We start from the raw sequence: 15,561 nt of genomic DNA, 5'->3' as shown, positions 1-15,561 counted from the left end.
ATTCAATTTAGTAAGATGTGTCACAACAGTTTCACATTCATAACCATGAAAAGGATCATATTCAAATTAACTAAGGATTGACGGAGAATTCATAATCCTTATCAGTAACAAAGATAGGTGAAGTAGCAAAAGCGGGATCATATTTCATTCTAGCATTCAAGGACTTCTCTTTCAGCTTAGCTAACAATTTCTTAAGATTCTCTCTATCATTGCACGCAAAGAATTCTCTAGTAGTTTCTTCATCCATAACATAACCCTCAGGCACAACAGGCAATTCATATCTAGGGGGGAATCATAATCATAAGTTTCAACAATAGCATCAGTTTCAGTAATTTCATTCTCTCTAACCCTAGCAATTTGTTCATCAAGAAATTCACCTAGTGGCATAGTATTATCAAGCAGAGAAGTAGTTTCATCATAAGCATCATGCATAACAGAAGTGGGATCATCAATAACATGCGACATATCAGAATCGATAGCAGGTGTAGGTGTCGCAAGTTTACTCAAAACAGAAGGAGAATCAAGTGCAGAGCTAGATGGCAGTTCCTTACCTCCCCTCGTAGTTGAGGGAAAAATCTTAGTTCTTTGATCTTTCAAATTCCACATAGTGATCAATAGATATAAATCCCAAGTGACTCAGAGAATAGAGCTATGCTCCCCGGCAACAGCGCCAGAAAAAGGTCTTGATAACACACAAGTATAGGGGATCGCAACAGTTTTCGAGGGTAGAGTATTCAACCCAAATTTATTGATTCGACACAAGGGGAGCCAAAGAATATTCTGAAGTATTAGCAGCTGAGTTGTCAATTCAACCACGCCAGAAAGATTTAATATCTACAATAAAGTATTTAGTAGCAAAGTAGTATAGAAGTAGCGATAACGGTGGCAAAAGTAACAGTAATAGTTTTGTAGCAATCGTAACAGTGGCAACGGAAAAGTAACTTAGCAAAGATCAATATGAAATGAGCTCGTAGGAAATGGGTCAATGATGGATAATTATGCTGGATGGCATTCATCATGCAACGGTTATAATATAGGGTGACACAGAACTAGCTCCTATTCATCAATATAATGTAGGCATGTATTCCGAATATAGTCATACATGCTTATGGAAAAGAACTTGCATGACATCTTTTGTCCTACCCTCCCGTGGCAGCGGGGTCCTATTGGAAACTAAGGATATTAAGGCCTCCTTTTAATTGAGTACCCGACCAAAGCATTAGCACTTAGTGAATACATGAACTCCTCAAACTACGGTCATCACCGGGAGTGGTCTCGACTATTGTCACTCCGGGGTTGCCGGATCATAACACGTAGTAGGTGACTATTGACTTGCAAGATAGGATCAAAAACACAAATATATTCATGAAAACATAATAGGTTCAGATCTGAAATCATGGCACTCGGGCCCTAGTGACAAGCATTAAGCATAGCAAAGCCATAGCAACATCAATCTTAGAACATAGTGGATACTAGGGATCAAACCCTAACAAAACTAACTCAATTACATGGTAAATCTCATCCAACCCATCACCATCCAGCAAGTCTACGATGGGATTACTCATGCACGGCGATGAGTGATAACCCACAAGTATAGGGGATCGCAACAGTTTTCGAGGGTAGAATATTCAACCCAAATTTGTTGATTCGACACAAGGGGAGCCAAAGAATATTCTCAAGTATTAGCAGCTGAGTTGTCAATTCAACCACACCTGAAAACTTAATATCTGCAGCAAGGTGTTTAGTAGCAAAGTAATATGATAGTGGTGATAATGGTAGCAAAAGGTAACAGTAGTAAAAGTAATGTTTTTGGTATTTTGTAGTGATGATAACAATAGCAACGGAAAAGTAAATAAGCAAAGCACAATATATGGAAAGCTCGTAGGCAATGGATCGGTGATGGAGAGTTATGCCGGATGCGGTTCATCATGTAACAGTCATAACCTAGGGTGACACAGAACTAGCTCCAGTTCATTGATATAATGTAGGCATGTATTCTGAACATAGTCATACGTGCTTATGGAAAAGAACTTACATGACATCTTTTGTCCTACCCTCCCGTGGCAGCGGGGTCCTAATGGAAACTAAGGGATATTAAGGCCTCCTTTTAATAGAGAACCGGAACAAAGCATTAACACATAGTGAATGCATGAACTCCTCAAACTACGGTCATCACCGGTAAGTATCCCGATTATTGTCACTTCGGGGTTAACGGATCATAACACATAATAGGTGACTATAGACTTGCAAGATAGGATCAAGAACACTCATATATTGATGAAAACATAATAGGTTCAGATATGAAATCATGGCACTCGGGCCCTAGTGACAAGAATTAAGCATAGCAAAGTCATAGCAACATCAATCTCAGAACATAGTGGACACTAGGGATCAAACCCTAACAAAACTAACTCGATTACATGATAGATCTCATCCAACCCATCACCGTCCATCAAGCCTATGATGGAATTACTCACGCACGGCGGTGAGTATCATGAAATTGGTGATGGAGGATGGTTGATGATGACGATGGCAACGGATTCCCCTCTCCGGAGCCCCGAACGGACTCCAGATCAGCCCTCCCGAGAGGTTTTAGGGCTTGGCGGCGGCTCTGTATCGTAAAACGCGATGATTTATTCTCCCTGATTTTTTTCTCCCCGAAACTCAATATACGGAGGTGGAGTTGGAGTCGGAGAGGCAACAGGGGGCTCACGAGGTAGGGGGCGCGCCCTAGGGGGGCAGGCGCACCCCCCACCCTCGTGGCAAGACGGTGGCCCCCCTGGCCTTCATCTTTGGTAGGTATTTTTCTTATTTTCTGAAAAGTGTCTCCGTGAAGTTTCAGGTCATTCCGAGAACGTTTGCTCCTGCACATAAATAACACTATGGTAGTTCTGCTGAAAACAGTGTCAGTCCGGATTAGTTCCATTCAAATCATGCAAGTTAGAGTCCAAAACAAGGGTAAAAGTGTTTGGAAAAGTAGATACATTGGAGATGTATCAACTCCCCCAAGCTTAAACCTTTGCTTGTCCTCAAGCAATTCAGTTGACAAACTGAAAGTGATAAAGAAAAACCTTTACAAACTCCGTTTGCTCTTGTTGTTGTAAATATGTAAAGCCAGCATTCAAGTTTTCAGCAAAGATTATAACTAACCACATTCGCAATAACGCATAGGTCTCAAGTTTACTCACATCAATAGCATAATGAACTAGCGAACCATAATAATAAAACTCGGATGACAACACTTTCTCAAAACAATCATAATATGATATAACAAGGTGGTATCTCGCTAGCCCTTTCTGAGACCGCAAAACATAAATGCAGAGCACCTTTAAAGACCAAGGACTGACTAGACATTGTAATTCATGGTAAAAGAGATCCAGTCAAGTCATACTCAATGTAAACTAACAGTAATGAATGCAAATGACAGTGGTGCTCTCCAACTGGTGCTTTTTAATAAGAGGATGATGACTCAGCATAAAAGTAAATATATAGGCCCTTCGCAGAGGGAAGCAGGGATTTGTAGAGGTGCGAGAGCTCGGTTTTGAAATATAGGTGAATAATATTTTGAGCGGTATACTTTCATTGTCAACATAACAACCAAGATATGGCGATATCTTCCATGCTACACACATTATAGGCGGTTCCCAAACATAATGGTAAAGTTTATGCTCCCCCTTCCACCACAAGCATCAATCCATGGCTTGCTCGAAACAACGAGTGCCTCCAACTAACAAGAGTCCCAGGGGGAGTTTTGTTTGCAATTATTTTGATTTAGTTTGCATAAAGCATGGGACTAGGCATCCTGGTGACCAGCCATTTATCTCGTGAGTGAGGAGCGGAGTCCACTCCTCTTGAGAATAACCCGCCTAACATGGAAGATACAGATAGCCCTAGTTGATACATGAGCTATTCGAGCATACAAAACAGGATATTTATTTGAAGGTTTAGAGTTTGGCACATACAAATTTACTTGGAACGGCAGGTAGATACCGTATATAGGTAGGTATAGTGGAGTCATGTGGAATAACTTTGGGGTTTAAGGGATTGGATGCACAAGCAGTATTCCCGCTTAGTACAGGTGAAGGCTAGCAAAAGACTGGGAAGCGACCAGCTAGAGAGCGACAACAGTCATGAACATGCATTAAAATTAATCAACATCGAATGCAAGCATGAGTAGGATATAATCCACCATGAACATAAATATCGTGAAGGCTATGTTGATTTTGTTTCAACTTCATGCCTGAACATGTGCCAAGTCAAGTCATTTAAATCATTCAGAGGAGGATACCACCCTATCATACCACATCATAACTATCTCAATAGCATGTTGGCACGCAAGGTAAACCATTATAACTCATAGATAATCAAGCATGGCACAAGAAACTATGATCTCTAATTGTCATTGCAAACATGTTTATTCACAAATAGGCTGAATCAGGAACGATGAACTAATCATATTTACAAAAACAAAAGAGGCTGAGTTCATACCAGCTTTTCTCATCTCAGTCAGTCCATCATATATCCTCATAATTGCCTTTTCACTTGCACGACCGAACGATGTGAATAATAATAATAGTGCACGTGCATTGGACTAAGCTGGAATCTGCAAGCATTCAATAAACAGGAGAAGACAAGGCAATATGGGCTCTTTTGTCAGATCAACAATAATGCATATAAGAGACACTTCAACAATTTAATTATGGTCTTCTCCTATCGACCCCCAAAGAAAAGAAAAGGAATAAAACTATTTACATGGGAAAGCTCCCAACAAGCAAAAGAAGAACAGGAAATCTTTTTGGGTTTTCTTTTTAATTACTACTACAAGCATGGAAATTAAACTGATTAAAAGCTACAACTAATTTTTTTGGTTTTTCTTAAGGTTTATTAAACACACAAGAAGAAGGCATAAAAAAGGAAAATAAACTAGCATGGATGATACAATGGAAAAGTATGAGCACCGACATCTAGCAATGAGTGTGTGAACACAAATGTAATGTCGGTGGGAAATACGTACTCCCCCAAGCTTAGGCTTTTGGCCTAGGTTGGTCTATGGCCACGGCTGGCCTGGCGGATATCCATAATAGTAGTTGGGGTCGTACTGCGATAAAGAAGAGGAAGACTTCGCTTGCCACTGGCTGACAATCATCTCCGGATCCCACTGATAATTAGACTGTCGTGAAGGATCAATTTGTGGTTCCGGCTCTGGCTCCTCAGCTGGTGCAGGGTTCTGGTAGGCGTGAATAGCCTTCAACGGAACAAGGTACGTGCCTACAGATAAATCAAACAAAGAAGGAGCAGGCAGGGTAATAGTCTCAGGATGATGTTTATTAAAGAACAATTGATATTTAAGCTCTCCTTCCCTATTCTTAACAATAAAATCATGTGCCACCATACTTTTATAATCTAGATAAACACGGGGCAGCACTTTTTCTTCCTTCTGAGCATGCCTAATAGGTATGTTAAAATGTGCAGCTAGGCGTGTAGCATAGATGCCTCCAAAGATGGGGCCCTTGGTACGGTTCAGACTTAACCGTTTGGCAATAATGCTGCCCATACTAAAAGAGTTATCACCGTATAAACTGTGGTGCAAAATAATAATATCAGGGATACTCAGGTTTCCACAGTTTCCGCGACCAATTAAGCAACGACTAGCAAATAATGCAAAGTAGCGTAAAACAGGAAAATATATGCTAGTGATTCGTGCATCGGAAACCTTCCTTGTTTCCCCTACAGTGATAGTGTCAATAAATCCCTCCACATCATCACGATGCGGTTCTTCTGTCTTGCCCCCAAAAGGGACTAAACAGATCTGACAAAAATCATAAGGTGACATCTCCTTATGCTCATCATATAAATGAAATTCTACCGTAGGTGGTGAGTTCCTAGAATGAAAATGAAAGTTTTGCACAAAGGTATTTGTGAGCAAGAGATACTGATCGCATTGGTCGTGGAGGAAAGCGGTAAGGCCTGCAATCTGAGCCAACTCATGAAAATCTTCATAAATCTCGGCTGCTCTTAAGAAATCCTTGGAAGTCCATTCACACGCCCGAACCTCCGCAGTGCGAGGCAGATTATACTTAGGCTTCGGTGCCTTTTCCTTCGAGCTTTGGCTCGATGAGCCCCTCAAAAGTCTCCTCATCATTTTCTGAAAAATTCTGAAATTTTTAGTAACTTCAAAATAAAAGTAAACCAAACTCAATAATATTGATAGCAACTACTCCTACAAGTGCCTAGGGCCTATATCATGCATCAAAACTACTTTTGACCATATAAATTTGACATGCAAGCTCAAGAACAGGGTCACCTAAGCAACACAAATTTGCAATGAATAAAGCACTAGAACAAAAACTAATTGGACCAATGGAGGAGTCACATACCAAGGAACAATCTCCCCAAGCAGTTTTGTGAGAGGTGCTTTGAGCAAGGAGATCGAAAATGGCAGCAAAACGAGTTTGGACTCGGGTTTGAGTTGGTTATTCGTGTTTGGGGGAGGAAGATAAAGTGTGTGGGTGCAGGAATAAGTGGAGGAGGGCCATCGTGGGCCCACGAGGTAGGGGGCACACCCTAGAGGGGTGGGCGCGCCCTCCACCCTCGTGGCACGGTGGTTGACCCCCCTGGTGTGTATTCAGTTCCATAAATCCTCAAATATTCTAGAAAAAAATCATATTTAATTTTCAGGGCATTTGGAGAACTTTTTATTTTCGAGGTATTTTTATATTGCACGGATAATCAGATAACAGACAGAAAAATATTTATTTTTATTTTATTTAATATAAATAATAGAAAGTAAAAGTGGGGTATAGAAGGTTTTGCCTTCTAGTTTCATCCATCTCATGATCATCAAAAGGAATCCACTAACAAGGTTGATCAAGTCTTGTTAACGAACTCATTCCGAATAACATGGAACCGGAGAAATTTCGAATAACACTATGTTACCTCAACGGGGATATGCACATCCCCAATAATAAGAATATCATAATTCTTCTTGACATTAGGAAGAGGAAATTCAAAACCTCCAAATATAATCGATGGAATTTTTCCAATAGAGTTGATACTATGAACTTGAGGTTGTTTCCTCGGAAAGTGTACCGTATGCTCATTACCATTAACATGAAAAGTGACATTGCCTTTAGTGCAATAAATAACAGCCCCTACAGTATTCAAAAAGGGTCTTCCAAGAATAATAGACATACTATCGTCCTCGGGAATATCAAGAATAACAAAGTCCGTTAAAATAGTAACATTTGCAACTACAACAGGCACATCCTCACAAATACCGACAGGTATAGCAGTCGATTTATTAGCCATTTGCAAAGATATTTTAGTAGGTGTTAACTTATTCAAATCAAGTCTACGATATAAAGAGAGAGGCATAACACTAACACCGGCTCCAAGATCACATAAAGCAGTTTTAGCATAGTTTCTTTTAATAGAGCATGGTATAGTGGGTACTCCTGGATCTCCAAGTTTCTTTGGTATTCCACCCTTAAAAGTGTAATTAGCAAGCATGGTGGAAATTTCACCTTCTGGTATCTTTCTTTTATTTGTAATAATATCTTTCATATACTTAGCATAAGGATTGGTTTTGAGCATATCAGTTAATCGCATACGCAAAAAGATAGGTCTAATCATTTTAGCAAAGCGCTCAAAATCCTCATCATCCTTTTTCTTGGATGGTTTAGGAGGAAAGGGCATGGGTTTCTGAACCCATGGCTCTCTTTCGTTACCGTGTTTCCTAGCAACAAAGTCTTTCTTATCATAACGTTAATTCTTTGATTATGGGTTATCAAGATCAACAGCAGGTTCAATTTCTATGTCATTATCATTACTAGGTTGAGCATCATTATGAACATTATCATTAACATTACCACTAGTTTCAGGTTCATTACCAGATTGTGTTTCAGCATCAGAAATAGAAATATCATTTGGATTCTCAGGTGTTTCAACAATAGGATCACTAGAAACATGCAAAGTCCTATCATTTTTCTTTTTCTTCTTTTTAGAAGAACTAGGTGCATCTATATTATTTCTCTGAGAATCTTGCTCAATTCTCTTAGGATGGCCTTCAGGATACAAAGGTCCCTGAGTCATTCTACCAGTTCTAGTAGCCATTCTAACAGCATTATCATTATTCTTACTGTTCAATTCATTGAGCAAATCATTTTGAGCTTTAAGTACTTGTTCTACTTGAGTGGTAACCATAGAAGCATGTTTACTAATAAGTTTAAGTTCACTTTTAACATTAGCCATATAATCACCCAAGTGTCCAAGCATATTTGAATTGTATTTCAATTGTCTACCAAAATAAGCATTAAAATCTTCTTGCTTAGCCATAAATTTATCAAACTCATCTAAGCATGGGCTAGCAATTTTAGTAAATGGGATTACAACTTTATCATATCTATAGAGAGAATTTACCTTTACTACCTGTGTCGGGTTATCAAGACCATGAGTTTCTTCAATAGGTAAAGGATTTGGATTATATGTTTCTTCAACAGGCGGTAAATTAAGACCATGTATTTCTTCAATAGGAGGTAAATTCTTAACATCTTCAGCTTTAATACCCTTTTCTTTCATAGATTTCTTTGCCTCTTGCATATCTTCAGGACTGAGAAAGAGAAGACCCCTCTTCTTCAGAGTTGGTTTAGAAATAGGCTCAGGAATTGGCTCCGGAGGTGTCCAATTATTTTCATTTGTCAACATATTATTCAATAGAATTTCAGCTTCATCCGGTGTTCTTTCCCTGAAAACAGAACCAGCACAACTATCCAGGTAATCTGTGGAGGCATCGGTTAGTCCATTATAAAAGATATCAAGTATTTCATTTTTCTTAAGAGGATGATCAGGCAAAGCATTAAGTAATTTGAGAAGCCTCCCCCAAGCTTGTGGGAGACTCTCTTCTTCAATTTGCACAAAATTATATATATCCCTTAAAGCATCTTGTTTCTTATGAGCAGGGAAATATTTAGCAGAGAAGTAATAAATCATATCCTGAGGACTACGCACAACCAGGATCAAGAGACTTAAACCATATCTTAGCATCACCCTTTAATGAGAACGGAAATATTTTAAGGATGTAAAAGTAGCGAGTTTTCTCATCTTTAGTGAACAAGGTAGCTATATCATTCAGTTTAGTAAGATGTGCCACAACAGTTTCAGATTCATAACCATGAAAAGGATCAGATTCAACCAAAGTAATTATATCAGGATCAACAGAGAATTCATAATCCTTATTAGTAACAAATATAGGTGAAGTAGCAAAAGCAGGGTCAGGTTTCACTCTAGCATTTAGAGATTGCTTACTCCATTTAGCTAATAATTTTTTAAGTTCAGTTCTATATCTGCAAGCTAAAATGGCTAAAGAAGCATCTTGATCAAATACATAACCCTTAGGAATAGCAAGTGGTTCTTCATCATCACTTTCATCAGTATCATCAGATTCAATATTTTCAATCTCTCTAGCCCTAGCAAGTTGTTCATCAAGAAAAGCACTAAGTGGCACAGTAGTATCAGGCATAGAGGTAGTTTCATCATAAGTATCATGCATAGCAGAAGTGGCATCATCAATAATATGCGACATATCAGAACGAATAGCAGAAGCAGGTGTAGGTGTCGCAAACTTACTCATAACAGAAGGTGAATCAAGTGCAGAGCTAGATGGCAGTTCCTTACCTCCCCTCGTAGTTGAGGGATAGATCTTGGTTTTTGGATCTCTCAAGTTCTTCATAATGATAAGCAGATATAAATCCCAAGTGACTCAAAGAATAGAGCTATGCTCCCGGTAATGGCGCCAGAAAATGGTCTTGATAACCCAAAAGTATAGGGGATCGCAACAGTTTTCTAGGGTAGAATATTCAACCCAAATTTATTGATTCAACACAAGGGGAGCCAAATAATATTCTCAAGTATTAGCAGCTAAGTTGTCAATTCAACCACACCTGGAAACTTAATATCTGCAACAAGGTGTTTAGTAGCAAAGTAATATGATAGTGGTGATGATGGTAGCAAAAGGTAACAGTAGATAGTAGTAAAAGTAATGTTTTGGTATTTTGTAGTGATGATAGCAATAGCAACAGAAAAGTAAATAAGCAAAGCACTATATATGGAAAGCTCGTAGGCAATGGATCGGTGATGGAGAATTATGCCGGATGCGGTTCATCATGTAACAGTCATAACCTAGGGTGACACAGAACTAGCTCCAGTTCATTGATATAATGTAGGAATGTATTCCGAACATAGTCATACATGCTCATGGAAAAGAACTTGCATGACATCTTTTGTCCAACATGGGTGGCAGCATAATCTCCGAATCGGTCCAGCAACCGTTTCGACATAGGCATAGTGTCGGTCTATAGGACTCTACTATTGCCGAATTGTCGGGGGTTTTTTCTTGTCAAATTTTTGATGTTTGGCTGTGTGCATCCTAGTTATGCAGAGGCCGGGTGGTACTCTAAGTGCTTTGTATCGCTTGATGCTACATTTTGAGATAATAAAAACGCCCTTTATCGAAAAAATGACATCTCTTGTCCTACCCTCCCGTGGCAGCGGGGTCCTAATGGAAACTAAGGGATATTAAGGCCTCCTTTTAATAGAGAACCGGAACAAAGCATTAACACATAGTGAATACATGAACTACTCAAACTACGGTCATCACCGGTAAGTATCCCGATTATTGTCACTTCAGGGTTAACGGATCATAACACATAATAGGTGACTATAGACTTGCAAGATAGGATCAAGAACACTCATATATTAATGAAAACATAATAGGTTCAGATATGAAATCATGGCACTCGGGCCCTAGTGACAAGAATTAAGCATAGCAAAGTCATAGCAACATCGATCTCAGAACATAGTGGACACTAGGGATCAAACCCTAACAAAACTAACTCGATTACATGATAGATCTCATTCAACCCATCACCGTCCAGCAAGCCTACGATGGAATTACTCACGCACGGCGATGAGCATCATGAAATTGGTGATGGAGGATGGTTGATGATGACGATGGCGACGGATTCCCCTCTCTGGAGCCCCGAACAGACTCCAGATCAGCCCTCCCGAGAGGTTTTAGGGCTTGGCGGCGGCTCCGTATCGTAAAACGTGATGATTTCTTCTCCCTGATTTTTTTCTCCCCGAAACTCAATATATGGAGGTGGAGTTGGAGTCGGAGAGGCAACAGGGGGCCCACGAGGTAGGGGGCGCGCCCCCACCCTCGTGGCAAGATGGTGGGCCCCCTGGCCTTCATCTTTGGCAGATATTTTTCTTATTTTCTGAAAAGCGTCTCCGTGAAGTTTCAGGTCATTCCGAGAACGTTTGCTCCTGCACATAAATAACACCATGGTAGTTTTGCTGAAAACATCATCAGTCCGGGTTAGTTCCATTCAAATCATGCAAGTTAGAGTCCAAAACAAGGGCAAAAGTGTTTGGAAAAGTAGATACGTTGGAGACGTATCAATGAGCATCATAAAATTGGTGATGGAGGATGGTTGATGATGACGATGGCGACGGATTCCCCTCTCCGGAGCCCCAAACAGACTCTAGATCTGCCCTCCCGAGAAAGAACAGGGTTTGGCGGCGGCTCTGTATTGTAAAACACGATGAATCCTTCTCTCTGATTTTTCTCCCCAAACGTGAATATATGGAGTTGGAGTTGAGGTCGGTGGAGGTCCAGGGGGGCCCACAAGGTTGGGTGGGTGCGCCCCCACCCTTGTGGCCAGGGTGTGGGCCCCCTTCGGTTGATTCTTTCGCCAGTATTTTTTATTAATTCCAAAACTTATCTCCATGAAGTTTCGGGTCATTCTAAGAACTTTTTATTCTACACAAAAATAACACCATGGCAATTCTGCTGAAAACAACGTCAGTCCGGGTTAGTTCCATTCAAATCATGCAAATTAGAGTCCAAAACAAGGGCAAAAGAGTTTGGAAAAGTAGATACGACGGAGACGTATCAGTTATCAACGGGGAACCAACCGGTTGGAACAGAGTATTGTACATATAGAGACAACCGACTTGGGATGGGGGTACCGCCCTACAGTCGCAACAGGGTCCAGTGCATTGACAACCAACTGGCTACCACGCTACCACCGCAACGGGGTCTTGTGCATCGAGCGCCAACCGGTTGGGGTGGGGGTACCGTGCTACGGCCGCGACGGGCTCCTATTCATTGAGTGCTAACCGGCTAGGGCGAGGTACCGTGCTATAGCCGTAATTGGGTTTTGGGCATTGCGAGGCAACCGACTAGGGTAGGAGTATCATGCGCGACACCAATAGGGTATTGTACATCGAGAGGAAACCAACTGGGGTGCAGGTACCGTGTGCCAATAACTGGGTAGTGTACACGTCGAGATGGCTCCTTGCAACTAGCTGGGGTCTCAACTCTAACTATCGAATGCGAGGGGCGCAACAAACCATGGGTGCTCTTCAACGTACGAGGCTTCTCGCATGGATTCAAACAGGGCCCCAACTACTGCGCACGATGCAACAGGGTCTCTACTCGCGTGTACGACTTATCGCCGCCAAGCAAGCAACATCGCTGGAGGGAGTCTCGCATCGATCGACCAGTCAGGTTCTCTGTAATGCAAAGTCTCCAACTCGATCGATCAGTACCGCGTATGGGGGGCTCCTACATTTCGCAACAGGGGGCTCTGCTCGTGCATACACCTTCTCCAATCTATCGCGCATCACCGTTGAGTACGCAGAGGCTATAGTGAGATATTTGCATCGATCGATCGGGCCTCCACCTGCTACCGCGCACGAGCATGCATCTATTGATCGACGAGGGCCTCCAACTACTACTACACACGAGCATATGAATCAATCGGGGCCTTCAACTACCCTGGGTGCAACAGACAATCGGTCGGGTACAGTAGTTCGACATGACAACGCAAACTTCGTTTAGGTAGATCCCGCCACTGGTGTTTTCCTAAATTTTTAATAAACATGATTCTTCATGCTTAGTCTTTTTGGAGCAAATATAATTTCCAGTCGATGTGTTATTTATTTGTTCTCATAATATTCTCAACTTCTTCATATTGTGAGAATATTTTGGTAATAGGTTTCAACCATCACTTTATTTCTTAATGTGTTGAGGTTCATTCAATAACATAATGCGAGGAGGGTTAAGAAGAGGACGAAAAGTAGAATAAGCAGCGACACGGATGGGGTGCCATGTTTTTTTAAACAAAAACATCATTTTTATTTACTCGAGATAATGATTACATTGTTAATAAGAAAAGACACGGTATCATTCATTGGTTTCTCAAACCAATCCCTTGTCATAGAGAATTTAACTAACCTAGCAAGTTCATGAGCAACCTTATTTACTTTCCTATTACAATGTTCAAAGACAATAAGAGGAAAATCACACGCCATAACATAACAATCATCGAATAGGACTTCCGCCGCTCCTGCTGAATGTCCTCCATTCTCCATTGTGTCAATCACTTTAATATTGTTAGTGTTAACAACAAGATGATTGCATCCCATTTTCTCTGCAAGTAATAAGCCAAGTCTTAAAACCAATGCTTCTGCTATCAAAATATCTGCACACCAATTCATCCTTCAATTTCCGCCAACAATGAACGTTCCTTTATCATCTTTAAGGACAACCCCAGCGTGCCCCTAAGCAAGTCATGATCAAAATAAGCATCGACATTCAACTTCACAAAACCCACAGGAGGTCTTCTCCATGCCTCTATTCTATTTGTTGTCTTCGGGGAGTGTGCATTAACATAGTTTGCTATTATAGCACGGGCCCCATCGAAGTTTGGTTTTCATCCTGAGACTTTCCTTCATGAACCAACTTACATCTGTCCCACCAGAAATATCAAGTTATAGCGATCAATTCGCGTACATTCTAGATGCCCAATATAGATAGTTCTTGATCTGGCATAAGAAGTAAGAACTCCAAAATTGCCTCTCCCACACGATCAATAACACATGCTTTACTTGATAGAGGCAAAGGTGTCCCGATGTTTCGATGAGATGGTGGCTATCGTTTCTGTGGGAGTCGACCTTGACGATCCGACTACGAACGTGCGAGACGTCGCGCCTTAGCAATCGCTAAACCAACTTCTGAGGGGTTATTGACCACGCCGGAGTACGATCAACCTGACCACGAGGGTCTGTTTCCTGCGAGCAAACGAAGAACAAGCAAGAAACTGAGATTGCAATCTGGATATTGTGAATATAATATGAAAGCTTTATTGATCAAGGTGGGGTTCTGTGACGTCTTGGTCTGGTCGTTGGACACAAACGAAGTACGCGAAGTTGCAGCTATGGCGAACTTTTAGTCTAAACAAAACCCAAAGTCTAAACGATGCCCTAAGGGCTCTATATATGGAGAAGAGAGGGGGAATTTCGTGGCCCTTGGTGGAGAGGTCCGAAACCAACCCTAACTCTTGTTTCCCCACATATACGGACTCTAAAAACAGCCTATACTTAAGTACTTCGAAAATACATGGGCCTGGTCCAATAATAAGGTGACGCAACACCTAGAATAGCCTCTGGACGAAATTTATGAAGTGGCATCTTGTATATTTCGTCCCATGCTTCATGCACTCATTATGGTGGCTTCAGAGTCCTGTAATCATCACTTGTAACTCCGTTCTTGTTCCCCTTGCGCATGCCATCATCTCCATGCTTGAACTTGCTCCAAGGTTCATCTTTCTTGTCCAAGCTAGGCCCTTCATTTGTAAGAAAAACAAATGTATCCAATTTAGGCGGCATCATATTCTCATGAACATTAGAATCGTTACCAAGAAACGAAAGTCCTGATAATTCAATTAGCATGCGCGAGCTCTAGTAATTGGTCCAGTATGTATAGCAGCAGGGGTTGTGGGTGTAACAATGGTATTGATGTCCTCATCATCCTCCCCTTCTTGAAATGAAGTCGTCACCGACAAAAGTTCATCGTCCTCACCCAAATAAGGCTTCAAATCTGCAATGGTAAAAGTGGGACTAACCCCAAAATCTGTAGGCAGCTCAAGTTTATATGCATTATCATTTATTTTCTCTAACACCTTAAAAGGACCATCAGCACGTGTCATTAGCTTTGATGTGCGCAAATTAGGAAATCTATCCTTACGTAAATGTAACCAAACAAGATCTCCAGGTGCAAACACAACATGTTTTCTACCCTTATCTCCAGCAAGTTTATATTTAGCATTCATACGCTCAATGTTTTCCTTAGTTAACTCATGCATTTTTAAAATCAATTCAGCACGTTCTTTAGCATCAAAATTAATCTTCTCCGAAGATGGAAGAGGCAACAAATCAATAGGTGCACGAGGTAGGAAACCATACACAATTTCAAAAGGGCAATTCTTAGTAGTAGAATGCAATGAACGATTATAAGCAAATTCAATATGAGGCAAGCATTCTTCCCACATTTTCTTGTTATTCTTCAAAACAGCCCTAAGCATAGTAGACAATGTTCTATTGACTACTTCAGTTTGTCCATCAGTGTGGGGGTGACAAGTAGTACTAAAAAGCAGTTTAGTCCCCAACTTAGCCCATAAACATCTCCAAAAGTGGCTAAGAAATTTAGTATCATGATCT

This window comes from Triticum urartu, chromosome 2 (assembly GCF_003073215.2).
Source record: "Triticum urartu cultivar G1812 chromosome 2, Tu2.1, whole genome shotgun sequence".
Classification (NCBI taxonomy): domain Eukaryota; kingdom Viridiplantae; phylum Streptophyta; class Magnoliopsida; order Poales; family Poaceae; genus Triticum; species Triticum urartu.
The sequence above is the reverse complement of the archived record's forward strand: the minus strand, read 5'-3'. Positions refer to the sequence as shown.